General features: G+C 43.8%; 1 protein-coding gene across 2 annotated transcripts in view; it reads left to right on the forward strand.

Annotated features, from left to right (window-relative positions):
• The first annotated feature begins 4,521 nt into the window (after positions 1 to 4,521).
• The window catches only part of KCNS3 (potassium voltage-gated channel modifier subfamily S member 3), a 33,966-nt gene continuing 23,718 nt past the window's right edge, over positions 4,522 to 14,769 (forward strand). Inside the window, exon 1 of one of the 2 annotated variants that reach the window (XM_088162438.1) lies at positions 4,522 to 4,550. The gene's annotated coding sequence lies outside the window, so the exon portion shown is untranslated. Of the gene's footprint in view, positions 4,551 to 7,527; positions 7,667 to 14,769 lie in introns of those variants that run through there. The other variant, XM_088162439.1, reaches the window with a different exon arrangement.

Here is a 14,769-nt window from a genome sequence, read left to right on the forward strand (position 1 = left end):
AATATGTTTAATGCACATGTACATTTGACTTATCTGTCTAAGAAATGTGTCAATAGCCTGGTAACCAGGGAACTGACACTGATAAATTTCTTACCTTCCGCTTAATGGAAGATCTGTTATGGTTCACTTATTCCTAGCAACATTTGCAGATGCTTTTAAATTCAAATGCAGTGTACTCCTCTGATTACTCATACTTTACTACCAATTTCAGCATTAAAAAATAGTAAAAAACCCTCCTGAGCTCTAAGTTCTGTTCCTGACTCTGCAGCAGATGCAGTGTTTCCTCAAGTTACTGGATCATGCTGCCTCACAAACCGTTCAAAACCCTTTGACTTTCTTCTGGTAATACTTTTTTTTATTATTAGAAATATTCTATTTAGTGAATTGAAGGCACTAGGTTGTATTATATAAAGTTATTTTCTCAGGATAATTAAGGAGAGGCCCTGCCATTCACAGATAAAGTTTATCTTCTTGAACTGAATAAAAAGAATTGGAAATTCTCACTGACTTTCTTAAATCAAAAGAGCATAAGACAGTCCCCAGGTCTGGAATACAAAAGCAAGTACAAGTGGGCTCACTTTGCCTCTCAGCTGTGACAATGCAAAAACATAATACTGCAACAGTAGTTCTGATTTGTATGAGAGGCAGGACTAAGCTTTTGGAAGTAGTGCAAACCCCATGTAAAACTCAATTGAATGAGGCACTTTTCATCTAGCCAGGGTGCAAATGAAAGCCCGAGTCCTTCACGGAGTAACATGTAAGTCAATGGGAGTATGAAAGGCTGTGATTCATATCTGGTTTTGTTCAGCAACTGGAAACCCCTGCGCTGGCTGCTGTGGTGGGCGGGGATGGTCACCAGCGAGCACTGCAGGGGCTGCAAGTGGTGGTGCAGTCCCTGTCCCATGTGTCCTCTTGCAGGCTGGAATGGATGGGATTGCAGCAGGCAGAGTAGAGCAGATTCAGCTCCCACTGACAGGAGAGTTGCCATTCTAATCAGCATTTTTTTTTCCTTTTTCCCCAAGAAAGTACCTAAGGCAAAGTTACTCTAAATTTGTCCCACAGTCGTGCATCTTAAATTACGAGCATTTCTTCAGGAAGAACATTGAGTCCATTTGTCTTTAATAGGGTCCCCCTGGTGTAACTGATGACAGAATTTGGTTGGATGCAGGCAATTCAGGGAAGAAAACAAATAGGGGGGGATAATGGCCAGTCCCTAGGGATGGAAACGTTACACAAACACAACAAACACAGTGCTCAGGCAGGGCATTGTTGTTTCCAGTTTAGATTAGTCAGTGACAGCTTGACTTTGAATAGGCCCACTTCGTGCTTTAAAGAGCCATAAAAAGGATGTAAGCTATTTTATGGGGGGGTCACAATCCCTTCCGATGTAGCCATATGTTCACTCCTCACTCCATTCACTCCACCGGTGAAAATCTTCTTATCTTAAGAAGAATTTAAAACAACAGTTTTCTCTTGAGTTAACTTATTACCAGCCATTTTGAAGGAGTTAATATTTCTAAAGACCAATCTGGACATTTTGTAATTATTTGTTGCTGAATAATATTTCTGGTTGACTCTTGGCTAGAGCACAAGGTACTGTAAGCCAGCTTTATATATGCCACTTTCCCTAACAGTCTTTGTCTCACAATCCTTTTAAGCTGGTGAGCAACAGTTAACACCATTTTGCAATATTATAAACCACTGCAGGGCAATGAAGATGATGGTGTTATAGCTTAGTTTTCCTTTCAACTCTTTTTCTCTCTGCCAGGAACTAGGCTCATGCCCACCATAAACAGCTGCCAATAAGTTTTTCTGCATGAGGAAGATAGAAATGACCTCTCTCCTTTTCCAGATGATTGAGCCAAGCAAATTCCAGGGCGTGTTTTAAAATGAAGTTGCTAAAACCTGCCAAAAAACTACAAGTCATCCCTCCATGTAAAAGCATGCTCACAGCTCAGGGGAGTTGCTGTGTTTTAGAGGAATCATGTGAAAAACTGCTTTGAGAGGAAAGATGTTTCTTCAGATATCTCAGTGCTCAGACACTGCTTATGTGAAAAGAAACCATGATGCATCAAGTACAAAAATAAATTCAATTCCTATGTCTTGTGGTATTTCTTGATGCAGATAAAATAGAGAAGATGCCTGGGTCTGCAGAACACTGGGAGGAAAGAACTGGCTTTTCTAAATGTGCTGTCCTCAGGGGACTGGGTCTGTTGTTTAGAAAAGAGCAATGCAGGATCATGCTGATGTAAGGAGCTCTAAGTTATGATAATGCAGATTGCAGCTCGACAGGCTTGATGAGCAGCCAAGACAGCATGTTTCTGTCCTCTACCAGGCAGAGCAGTACCATGGGACACATCCAGTGCCCACAACAGGCACTGATGACAGAGTGACCAGTGTCACCAGGCGTGTTGACACAGGTAATAAGCCCACCACTTCCCCCTCTGTCACTATAGATGTCACTGTGAGTTACAAACGTGTGTGTCCTTGCTGCCCAGACAGCTGCAGCTCAGCTTCCTGGGCAATTTTCAGCATCTCACATTCTTGCTTGTGATGACTTGAGGTTGTGTAACCATCTGATGGGCTGCAGTGCTGCAGTATCATTTCCAAAAGTCAATAACAATATTTCTGCAGGATCTTTCAAATTTTATGCTGAAATCTCCAAATGACCCACTAAGATGACCTCATTCGTCTTCGGGAAGTATTCTGTTCACATTCTGATATTCGAACAGTTCTGAGGAACTCGCTTTGCACTCAGGGCATGGCTCTCTCACAAACTTTCTGTAACTAAATGTCATTCTGTACTCCTGGTTTATTATGGGTTTTGAAAAATGTGTAGCATAAATGCATTTTGCTGTGCACAACGTTGAAGGGTTGATGTAATACCTGGACAATCTGCAGTGATTAAAACTTATGTGATTAATGAAAGAGAAATGTGATAAAAATTTAATTTATTAATGCTGTTATACACCATAATACGTAATAAAATGAATCCTCTCTGCACAGCAATGGTATCTTAAGGGAATAACAGTAAACACAATCAGAGAGAAATGTATTCTCTTAGGATCCCCCTTCTCCTCAGTCTTCACAACTGAGGACTCTTATAAGCCAAAAAATTATTACCACAACAAGAACACATCAGCATAGTAAGTATTTGCATTGTCTCTAAAAAAATAGGTCGTTGAATTCTTCTCCTTAAAATATGTAATGAATTCGAAAAACACCTACCACAAATAAATCTCCCCCAAAACAGAGGAGAATTTTATGCAATATTTGTGCAAGATTTTTTTCAAGGTAAAATTGATTAGGAAAATAATTGGCAGAAATAGTTATGAAACAGATTTTTTCCCCCTCTAATCCTGCAGTTAGTTCTGATGATGATGTTTCAAAGTACTTTTTCTTAGTGAAAAGTTTTGAAACATTTGGCAAAAGTGCGGAAAATAAATTGTGTCAAAATTTATAAAGAAGGAATAAACCTCCTCGTTCATTACTGGCAATTTTCAAAACGACACCACTGAAACACACAGAATGTTTAATCGTAGAACGCTGTCGCAGCTGTGCTTTCCAGTTACACTGGGAGCTGGCCTGGCTTCCCATTGCCCTCTGACTTTAACTCGGGCAGAACTGAGCCCGGGCTCAAGCAGACAGCTACTCCGGGGCGCAACACGGAAAACAAATTACTTCCCTCTGCAGCGTGCGGGGGACACTCCGCATCTCAGGCTCTACCTGAGCTAATCAAGCCGCCTATGTGCCACTTCAGCAGCCCGGCGCTGGGAATCGATGGCAGATCAATCCCTGGGCGCTGACAGCTCAGCGCGCAGCGCCGCACAAAAGCGGGACGGGGCGAGCCCCGCAGCCCAGAGCGGGCACGGGCGGCTCTGGCTCCGCGGCGCTGCCGCAGCCCCGGCCCCGGCCCCGGCCCCAGCCCGCTCCGCCTCGGCAGCATCGCCCCTCCGCACACGGGCTGTCCCCCGAGCCGCGGGACCGCGGGGAATTGCTGGGGGCGCCTGGTAGGTGGCTACGCGGGGCAGAGGAGCGGGCAGGTCCCCACGAGAGCTCCGGGCATGGGATCCGGGTGGGTGCGGGACTCCCCGAGGGAACCGAGCGGGACCTCCCCGGGCGCGGGGCGAGACACCGGGGGGGCTGTGCGGGACCGACAGGCAAAGTGCGGGAGCGCTCCGGGAGAGAACAGAGAAGCTTGGGGGTGGGACCCGTACAGTCACGGAGCAGGATCCCCGGGGCGTGGAGCGGGACTTCTGGGGAACACCGACCGCCCGGGAATGAGCGGATCGGGATCCCTGGAGGCAAGGCTGTGGCACGCTGCGGGACCGCGGAGAGCGGAGCGGAGCCCCCCGAGGGCGCTGCAGGACCCCCGGGGGCACAGGCAGGGCCCGGCCCTCTGCGCGCCGGGACGGGAGCGGGGCGCGGGGCCGGGGGATGCCCGGGGCCGGGGAGGGGACTGGCCTGAGCCCGCCTGCCGCCGCCTGCGCTCCCCTCCCACCTCGGGCGGCCCCGGGCGGAGCGCGGCGGGGCGGCCGGCGGCGGCTCAGGTAGGCAGCGCTGCCCCGGGGAGCGGGAGCGGCTCGGGGGGGACAGCGAGGGAGCTGCGGTGCCGGAGGTGCGGTGTCTTCTCCTTGCGTTTTGCGGGACGAGCAGTCGGGGGAGGAGGAGGAAGAGGATGAAGAGCGGTTCACGGGATGCCAGCTGGGGCAGGGGGAGCCTCGGCCGGCTTCGCTCCCCGCCCAAGTGTTGCCCGGTGCCGTCCGGCAGGGACGTGCAGCCGCCCTGCAGGGAGGCGGCTCCGGGCACCGCTCTGTCCCTCGGAGGGGCCGCGTCCTGCCCAGCTCTCCGCCGCTGCTTTGATGGCCTGCGCGGGACCGGATCAATAGCGATGCCTCTGAGTCCTTTCGCATTGCAGAGCACTGCCTTGTCTTTTAGAAACTCGTTTGGGTTAAAAAGTAATCTAGCTTTAAGCAGTGGGAATGGCTACAGTACCGCCTGTGGCTGAGGAAATGTGGAAGGAGTTTCTTCTCTGTGCGCGTCCGATTGAAAGTAGACTTAACTAAGTTTGGGGATAGTTAACGAGATTTTAGAACTAAGTGGATTTTGAAGGCGCTTCCTCTTTTTTTTTTTTTTTAATTACTTTTTAAATGTTCATCTGTCAGACAGTGAAAATTCTCTCTGCTTATTTTCTGAATTTTCTTGCCTGCGAGATCGCTCTGTATCAGTACTATTTTACATTTGCCTAATGCAAAGCACAGCTTCTGGTTATTCTGGGATCTGAACTCAGTGTGTCTGCTGGGCAAGGTAGACCTCAAGATCTGAGCAGCGGCAGTGTATTGATTCCTTCCATTAGCGGAATTTACAGATCTACTGACAGATTCCTTTTAACACAGTCGCTTTCCCAGAATTAAAGTTCTCCTCGGAGCGCCTGTCGCTGCTCTAGGCCAATAGATGGCATAAGGCACTCAGGCTTACGTCCTAAGGGGCAGGGGGAGCAGGCATACCTTCTGTATGGGAGCCGGGAGTTTCAGAGGGGATGTGTCAGTCCAGTTCTGGGTGTCTGACTTGGGATACCTGGGACAGATCTCATTTTCAGAGATATGTCCTGAACCACTCAGTCTTACTTTCCTCAGTCAAAATTGCAGCATTTCCCAAAATCTTTATGTCCCCTAATCAGTTAGGGTTAAATAGCCTCCAGTTTTGGTAAGATTTGATCTGCGTTGATATCCTAAGCCATGAAGTAGAGGTGGCTTTTCAACTTTGCAAGATGTGTCTAATTGCTGCTGCTGGGGGGATGCTGCCCATGGCAGCAGTGTTGAAACCAGTAATCATTTGGGGGAATGAAAGATAATTGGCTTATAAGGAAGAAACTTTTTAGTTTCTGTATCTAAATTTCTGCTGAGATAGCACTGTGGGTAGACAAAAATGATTTTATGTTCTGAAATTGTGCAAATTATTTAAATAGAGGTGGGTAGCTAAATGATGGTAAAGGAACTTTAACTGACTGTAGTCATACCTAGCTTTTACATGGGTACTTCTTAGTTGTAGATTTCAAAACAGTTATCTTTAAAAAGAGGTGCAGTATCATTAGATTTTTTTTTTCAATTTCAGGGATTAAAGTATGGGGAAGGTCCAGAAATAATGTCAGATTTCCTAAATCAGTTATTTACTTGTCTGTTAAATCTGCTTTATACAGTCTGGACAGATTTTAAGTGGGTCTTGCAATTAAAAAAAGAATAAATCTGTATGTATTCATAGCAAAGGCATTAAAGCTCTTTTTAAAGAGACCTTCTTCCTTGTCTGTAAATGTCCATGTCTTATTATCTGTCTCAGCACTAAGGCAACCCACAGAAGTTGTAGCAGCCTTTCAACTTCCTATTTTTGAGTGTGGGCAAAAGAAAATCAATGATCAGCTTTCAGCTGAGCTGATGCAAACTGTAGTGTGACCCCTAGTATTGTTCCTGGGACAGGTGAGGTCAGATGTTTTACTAAAATGTCCTTTGTAGAAACAGAGAGGTCCTGAAGGAGAAGCATTTCTTTGCTCACCCTCTCTAGGACTCAGCAACTTTGCCAGGGCAAGAAGAATAAAACTACCTTAAGCCTGAAAAGATGACAAATCGGTGTTTAGCCACCAGTTTCACCTTAGTTGTGCAATTATAGCCAGAGGCAGGATAAAATCAACAACTAACACTCAGTGCCAAGACCAATTAGCCTCAGTGCAAAACAAGGCTCTGCAGTGACTGAGCTGAGCTTCAGAGGCACCTTAAACCTGCATGGAGAGTGGAGGCACTTTGAGCACTCAGCACTGCTGCATCAGCCAGACGTGTGCATTTTGTTCTGGCTGAGCCCCCGGCCAGGCTGGTGTTGGACACGAGTGCTGGGATCACTCCAGAGCCTGCTCCCCTGGCTCCTGCTGCTGGCATCCTTGTCCCTGCCACCGGGCAGGCTGAGCACACATGCTCTCAGGTGAAACAAGTGCTGCTGAACAAGGAGGCTGTGTGAAAGGCAGGGTCTTGGTGAGTGGTCAGAGCACACCTTACCCTGTTGGGCAATACCTGTACTAGCAGCCTGACCTTCAGCTTGGGTGCTTGAAAACAGGTTGACACTTTTGGTCTTATCTGCTGGAGTCCCTGTCTGAGGCCGTTTGTTTGTAGCATGTCTCCTGTCTAAAGACTGTTATTTAAGGAACTTGTTTACTTCCTATTGGGGCACATATATTAAAAAGATCTGCCCAAGGCTAATGACTAGAAGAAACAAGGCTCAAGTCTCTAAACTTGCATCATTATCTGCCTTGCAAGTTTTCATTTGTGGGACATCTGCCAAGGACACATAATAAAACAGAGATCATGAATAAATAAAATGTATTCCACTAATCTCTGGATACTTTCTTTTTATCTTGCCTTTGTTTTTATTTCTTGTTTTTAGTCTATTATTTTATTTCTGTTAAGCCTTGCCTTTTAATTTATGGCATCACCTTATTTTCTTCCTGTGCCTCTTTACTTTCTGAAGAGGAAGGCATCCCAATAAAATCAGGCAGGATCCTGTCATTGCCATTGCCTGGTTCTGTGTGGAGGACCAAATCCTCAGCTGATAGAAACTGTCCTTGACCTGTTCCAGACAATGGTTCTGCTCCAGTCAATGCCAGGGGGTCATCTGCTTCAAGGTACTATCTCAGTATGTTGCTCCATTTTTTCTTTTTTATACCTCATTTTCTTCCGGTCCTTTTCATTTTCCCATATTTTACTGATGCTTCTTTCCTTAATACTGTACTTTCCATTTTATGTGAATGAGTTCTGCTCATCTTGTCTCATTCATAATGTACCTGACGTCCTTACAGCAGTGTGTTAAACTGCTGTCGTCTGTCGTTTGTGGATAACTGGCTCATTTTTCTTGCAAGGGCGTTCTGTATGTGACAGTTGCTTGTAATGGTTTTCTTTTGGTTTTCATTCTGTTTTAGAGGAGATGACTTCTAGAGTATTTATCTCTTGCAGAGGGAGATGGTGTTGACTGTGTTCGTCCTTAGTTTCTGAGGGAGCTCATTCCACAGTAATTTTCAAGAGCCATCTGTCTTCTGGGAAAATGAGCTTTATGATTTGAAGGTCCCATTGTGGTCACTGTTCTTGTTCGGCTTAGTTTGCTGCACATTTGGGGCCATTTGCTATGTTACAGGTAAAGCCTGACACCTCGATTTTTGTGCACTGTTCAGCGAGGAGCTCAGGTAGGTCTAGAGTAAACATGGTGGTCTTTGTGTATTGGTAATGTTGATATAAAGGTGTGGAAGGGCTCACTCATTTTGTCCTCTCCAAATGGTTTCTGTCACTGATGTCTGTCTGCTGGGTATTCCTGATGTCCCTAGTCATAGCATGAATTTCTGTTCTCATTTCTTTTATCCACAAACTCTCCAGCTCATCTTCTTGCCCTTCAAACTAAGGTCTCTTACTCATTTTGCCTTCCCATCCCTGACAGGTGAGTGGGGACTGAGATGAGGGGTCTTGGTGTACCAGCTCTCATAGCTGCTGAGGAATTTCTGGGAGGGGGCTCCAGGAGAGGCCACTACAGCTCAGCCCTTCAGGGCTGTCTTTTGTTCAGAGCAGCCACTGCCCTGGCTGCAGACGTCAGCCTGACTTTGGCTTGCTCAGTGTCTGCTGCCATCTCCTCTGGGTAGGTTTATGTCTTAAAGGTTGACCTTGGGCAGGGAGGGCTGCTGGGCTGTGAATCCAGAATCAATCCCGTGGCAGATGGGCAGCCTGGAATCATCCTCACCTCTGCCAGCATCGGCAAGAGATGCACTTGTCCCTTCTTGCCCTGTGAGGTGTTGTGGAGTATTCTGGAGGTGCACCTGTGCAGCTGGAGCTGTGTATGCTCTGAACAGGACTATATTAAGGTAGAGGCTAAGAAAATAACTTTCCTCTTTTCCCCTTTTTTGAATTTTTTTGGTCGTACCAGCCTGCCGGTAAAAACCAGCAAAGGTCTCATGGGCAAAATTGAGTGTTGCTGGTTTAAGGAGGATAGGTTATTTATGATCTGAGGCAGAATTTAGCTTCCTCCTTTTTCTTCCTTTTTTACATTTTTGTGCTTTGTTCATCAGCTTGGACAAGCAGTTTAGATGCCAAGTGATATTTTTAAAACTGGTTAATTCTTCCATATGTTTAATCGTTATAGCCCAGTGCTACTCTAATGACAGGCTCAGAGCTCAGCTTGTTCAGAGGATTTTTTGTCTTCTCCTCAAAGCAATGGCAGAGACTTTATGAACTTGGGAATGTTGAAGTAGAACGTGTTGGCCTGCTACATGACATTGAAAAGGTCACATCTCAAGTCTCAGGTTCAGCTTCCAAAGTATGGAGCTCAAGGTATCTGCCTCACGGCATTAATAAAGTGCTATGAGATTTATGGACTAAAACTATCTTGTACATCAATCTTGTAAAACTTAGTATTGGCAATTTTGTGCCCCATAGAGAGTTTCATATTTCTCTGGTTTTTGTGCTTCGAGCCTAACAAATTGACTGTTGATGTTCATGTAAGCACAGGCAGGTTACCTGTGGGAGGCTGATAACCAAATCAGGAAAAATCTATGACAGCTTTGGTTTGCATGGAGGAGTTACAACACAGCCTGGGTAGTGTCATAAAAATTGCAAGCACTTCTGATTGCTATGCTGTGCTCCTTGCTTCTCTTCTATCTCCTCTCCTTCAGCAGACAAGAGCTGTTGCTTCTTCCAGCAGTGTTAACTGCTGTGGAGGCTTCAGCTCTAAAACCCTTTAGGTACTGTGGTGGTGTGAGTTACAGGGAGCAAGGGAGCTCTCACTCCTGGCTTCAGTGAAAGAAGAATGAGCCTCATCGTTTGTGAGATACAATTACAAATCTACAATATTAATTTTGTGGACAGTTGTTGTCAATCAGTATGTTTAAAACAGCAGTGGTAGAAGACTGGGTATGTCCCAGAGAAGATTACTTTTTTTTGAAGACTTTATCTTATATATGTGTGTGTGTATATATATAATTCTTCAGTTATTTCAATCAGTTACTGCTGCTTTAATTAGGTTACGATTCCAAAGCTGCTTTGTAATTTTATGAACTCCATTTATTGCCTGTTGAGAGAAGAGCAAATAGAGCCATAAGTTAGGTTTTCATTTTGAAAACAGCTCACTGATTACTGCAGCACAAATGTAAATCAGTCCTCCATGGTTTAGCTGTAGCTAGTGACAAGCATGAATGATGGTTTCAGCCTGACATTTTAGGGGCAGACACCTTTTCCCTTGAATAAGCTGCTGTAAATGATGCTGCCTTGTATATTCTTCTTAAGCTAAGATCTGTGTGTCCTCCTGTCCACTGCAATGTTTGCTCTGAAAAGGGCAGCCAGCATAGATCAATACTGCTCTTTTAATTCACCCATGAAATTGGTAAAAGCATGAGCTGGACAAGGGGGATAGAACGAGTTCTTGGTGATATTTTAGCTCAGTGTTATTAGTCTGGAAACAGTAATGGTGTTTATGTTCTCATTGTAAGCTGTTCTTTTCAGGGAGTCGTGATTTTGTTTTACAGTTTGCTGTGTGTTAGGCCAGGCAAAGAGAAAATTTTCCCACTTACTTTGATTAATTTTGTTATGATGACAGAAAATTACAAAACAAAGGAAAAATTAGCTCATGATTCACATTGAAACCTGTGAATCTTGGAATTGAGAAAAGCTTATTCTGCAAGCACTTGATGCTATGCAAAATACTTGTTCCTGGGTCTCTGGGATGCTCCATCCATTTCCTGACCATGAAGCCAGTGTTTTCTGAGGTCTTCTGTAGCTGCTAGAGCCAGGGGATGTGTTTCAGCCTTCTTAAGCTATCACCTTGGAGCTTAGCAAAAGCCCTGGTTTGAGGGGCTTTTTTAAATTCATTAGCTTGTAAGAAGTCCTATGTGACTTGAAAAGACTCCTTTGGCTTGTGTGCATTCAACTGAAAACTTTGGACCAAGTCTCTGAAATATTTGGACTGAGTCTCAGCTGGCACCTCTGAAAGCTCCTGGCCCTGGGACTTGGGTCTTAGGCAATCAGAAATGTTCTCTTAGATAAGTATTACTGATTTCAGATTATATCAAGAGTTTATGTATTTAGATACAAAGGGACTGTGGGAAAACTGCCTCACAAATGAAGTGAGAAGCAGAAGTTGTCGTTTTTCTCTCCAGAGTTTTACTGAGCACATACTAAAGCGCTTGATTCAAAAGCAGAGAGAAAGAAAAATAATTTCAAGTATCTTCTTTTTCTTCTAGAGAGTTGTAGATTAGCACTGCCTTTAAGGCCAAACAAGTTTTTGCTTACAGTGATGTTCAGTGGTACTTTGCTTCAAGCAGCAGCTTATAAAGGGAAACTACCAACAACACTCAAATATGTATTGCTCTTAGTTTTTTCCAATGCACTGCATATGCTTAATTAACTCTAATTCTTTCTTGGAAGACATGTACTTAGGATCTCAGATCTCCCTCTGGACCTCTTGGTGTGTGGTGCCTTCAAAATCCTGGGGGCTTGTTGTGGGAATTTATGAATCTATTTAGCTGAAGTTTAGCCTAGGCAATAACCTAAGAAAACCCTTGTCCTGTTAAAGTCTTCCACAAAACATCTGCTAATTTTGTGGGATAGGATTTATACAGCTACACACCTTCATTTTTCCTTTCTGGACATTTGTGTGGGTCATCTTAAACATCCAAAAAATGTATTTGCAAAAAAAGGTGGGAGAAGTAAGGAGAGAAAGCGCTGAATTCTGACTTCTGAATTTTTTTCTAATCTGGTTGGGCTTTATATCTGTTCCAAACTTTGTGTCATTGGAAGACAATAGCGAAAATGGCACCATAGTAATTTTATAAGGTCTGACATTGATTTGATTAAATGGCTGTGTTGTTATGGGCTGTGCAAACACATGTACTAGCCAGAATCCACCCCACACACATAGCACCTCCAGTACCTTACAAATTGTGCCCATGTGTGATATTACTTTGCATGTGCAAATCCAGGTGATGGTGTCTACTCAGCACTTCCTGGAAAAACAATGGGTAGCACTACTGACAGGTGCTGAAATGAATTGCACTGGTTAGGACTGATACTTACTTTGTGAAAAAACTTACTTGCTGGCTGTTCCTTTCTGTGTGCAATGACAATGCCTCAGCTTCTATGAATATTCAATTGAACAGTGGTGCAGTGATGCAATTCTGTATCTTAGCCTGTCACGCTTCACACATTTTCTGGCAAATGTCCTTTCTGCTGAATGCTTTGTGGGGACAGCCAAGTTGAAATAAACAGGGAAAACACCTTTGTTTTTTAAGGACTGAGATGATTAATAATACACTGTTTGACTGATGGGATGCTGTTAAAAGGGCTGTTAGCATCTTGGAGAAGCTCCATCTGGGATGGAGTAGCTCCATGCAACAGCTGGGGGCTCTGATTGCATGGAAAGCAGCTCTGTAGAGAAGGACATGGGCATTGTGGTAGGCAGCATGTAGAGCACAAGTGAGCACTGTGCCCTCACAGTGAGGGCCAGCTGCATCCTGGGCTTTGGCAGCAAGGCTGTAGGCACCAGGTCCACAGAAGAAGTCACTGATCCCAAATTGGAACAAAAGAGTGTCTAATTAGGCTTTAGGAGAAATATTTTCCCCATAAGAAGGGTCCAAGTGTACCAGGTTACCAGAGAGTTTGAGAAATTTTGGAGATGTTAAAAAAATCAATTGGCCCTGAACAGCCTTCTTTAACTGAACCAGCTTTGACTCTGGATGGGACAAGATGACCTCCAAAGGATGGTGTCACTTGTGCCACTTGGAAAGTCAAGAGGAGTGGTGGAACCAAAGGATGCCCAGCATAGGAGCAGTGAGCAGGTACCAAAATCTGAGTGCTCCAAGAAATGGAGGCTTCTGGAAGCCTCAGTGTGGGTAAGGTTTGTACCATGGCTCTGGACTGTATGTCACTTGCAGATATTTTCTCCAGCTGCCTCCACATACCCTTCCTTAGCCTGTGGCCTCAAGTCACGCATACTAGCACATTGTAAAAGTTACTTGGATGCTTTGAAAGTGAATGTTGGTTCACAGCAGACTGCAGAACTTATACGTAAGTGAGATTTGGAGCTGTGCTTCAGAGTTGTCTGGGGTCAAGAGAATTTATGTTGAACAGTACTGACTCCTTCAGTGAGATTAACATGCTGCAAACACAAGTGTTTTTACAGATTTTCAGTTGAAAGTTTCACTCAAAATATTCACAATAACAATTGCTTGTGTTCTTGTTGCCTAAGAGACTCTGAATATCTTGGAGAATTTCACCATGGTAAAGAAAACCTTTATTTATCTCTGAAATGAATAGAATTTTTTCAAAACATAAAAAAATAAATGCAATGTAACTTTATCTACTCAGACTGCCAAGTAAAATTAAATAGATAGCAAAGGAAGGAGCTGACTTGTGGAGAATTTGTAGATAGTCTGTTTCTGCTGTCCATCCTCAGTGGCTCCATCCCATTCCAAATCTGCTCATGCATGGGCTTGGACTGCAGCACAGTGTGCTTAAGTAGATGTTAGGAAAATAATTTTGAGAGAACTAGGGTATTCAAGCATTGGACCAGATTCCAAAACCTCTTTGGAGAGGTTTTATCGTGGGACATTTAATAAACATCAGCCAAAATTTGTCTAGAAGTAGCTGATCCTGTCTTGAGAAGGGGCAAAAGCTAAATTACATTAGTCTTCAAGGTCCATTCTGAGCCTGTTTTTTTGTATTCAATGGTATATTACTAATGCAAGCATCTTATTTCTAAATAAATAAAAAACCCTCCAACAAATGAAGTGAGGTACACCCAGAACAGTATTGTGGGAAGAGACTTTTTTTTTGTTCAAGCAGCTTATCCCAAAGCCAGGACTTTGCAGAATAAACCTATAATGGATTCAAAAGTTATGTGTAGCCAGGTGAATGCTTTTAGCCCTGTGCTCTGCAGCTGAATTGCCCTTTTAGCTCAGCTGCTCCTGTGGCTGCTGCTAGTGAAGCTGTTGCTGGTAGCACAGACATGACTCATTTCAGGTCTCCTGACATTTTTTTCTGCTGTAATGTGTTATAACATAATCCTGGTGGTTATGTTCATGTCTCTTCCCAGTTTAAGGAAGAAAAGTCCTACTTTGTGGTGCATAGATTTTAGATTGTTCATAACAACTTTTTCACCCGGTGAAACTGACTCTTGTGATTGGATTTTTTTTGTAAATAATAAATATAAATAATATAAAAATTACATCTATATAATATATACATATATAAAATTTATATTTATAGTAAGGTAATATAAATATTACCTTGCTTCCAAAAATGAAAAAATTAATTAAAAAAAAATAAAGAAATTAGGAGTGGGAAGAGATAATCTGGGAGCAGAAATAATCAACATCTCTGCCATCTGTACTAGGAATGGGAGGACAGTTCCTCAGACTCCAAAGTTAGAAATGAGGACAAGTAGTTTTACTTTGCAGTTAGAAAATGTAGGATGGACGAACAAACAGAAGATTTTGAGTATCAGATCAGTGAGTTAAATCTTCTTGGCAGTGAGTTAAATCTTAATTTTTACACTCTGTACCCCTTCCACAAGAGTTAAGAATATTCTGAATTGCACCAAGGTCAGCATTCCTTTCCTAAACATGGAAGAGTTATGGCTCTACGTGGGTATAATTTGCCACTGTGCAGAGGCTTGTGAGGCATTAACACTCATTAAAAACTCAGGAAAGTCTTCAGGGGTTCATGGACTAGTGTATTAGAGCAAATATGTCATGTC

The sequence above is a fragment of the Sturnus vulgaris genome, chromosome 3 (assembly GCF_052056855.1).
Source record: "Sturnus vulgaris isolate bStuVul1 chromosome 3, bStuVul1.hap1, whole genome shotgun sequence".
In the NCBI taxonomy this organism is placed as follows: Eukaryota; Metazoa; Chordata; class Aves; order Passeriformes; family Sturnidae; genus Sturnus; species Sturnus vulgaris.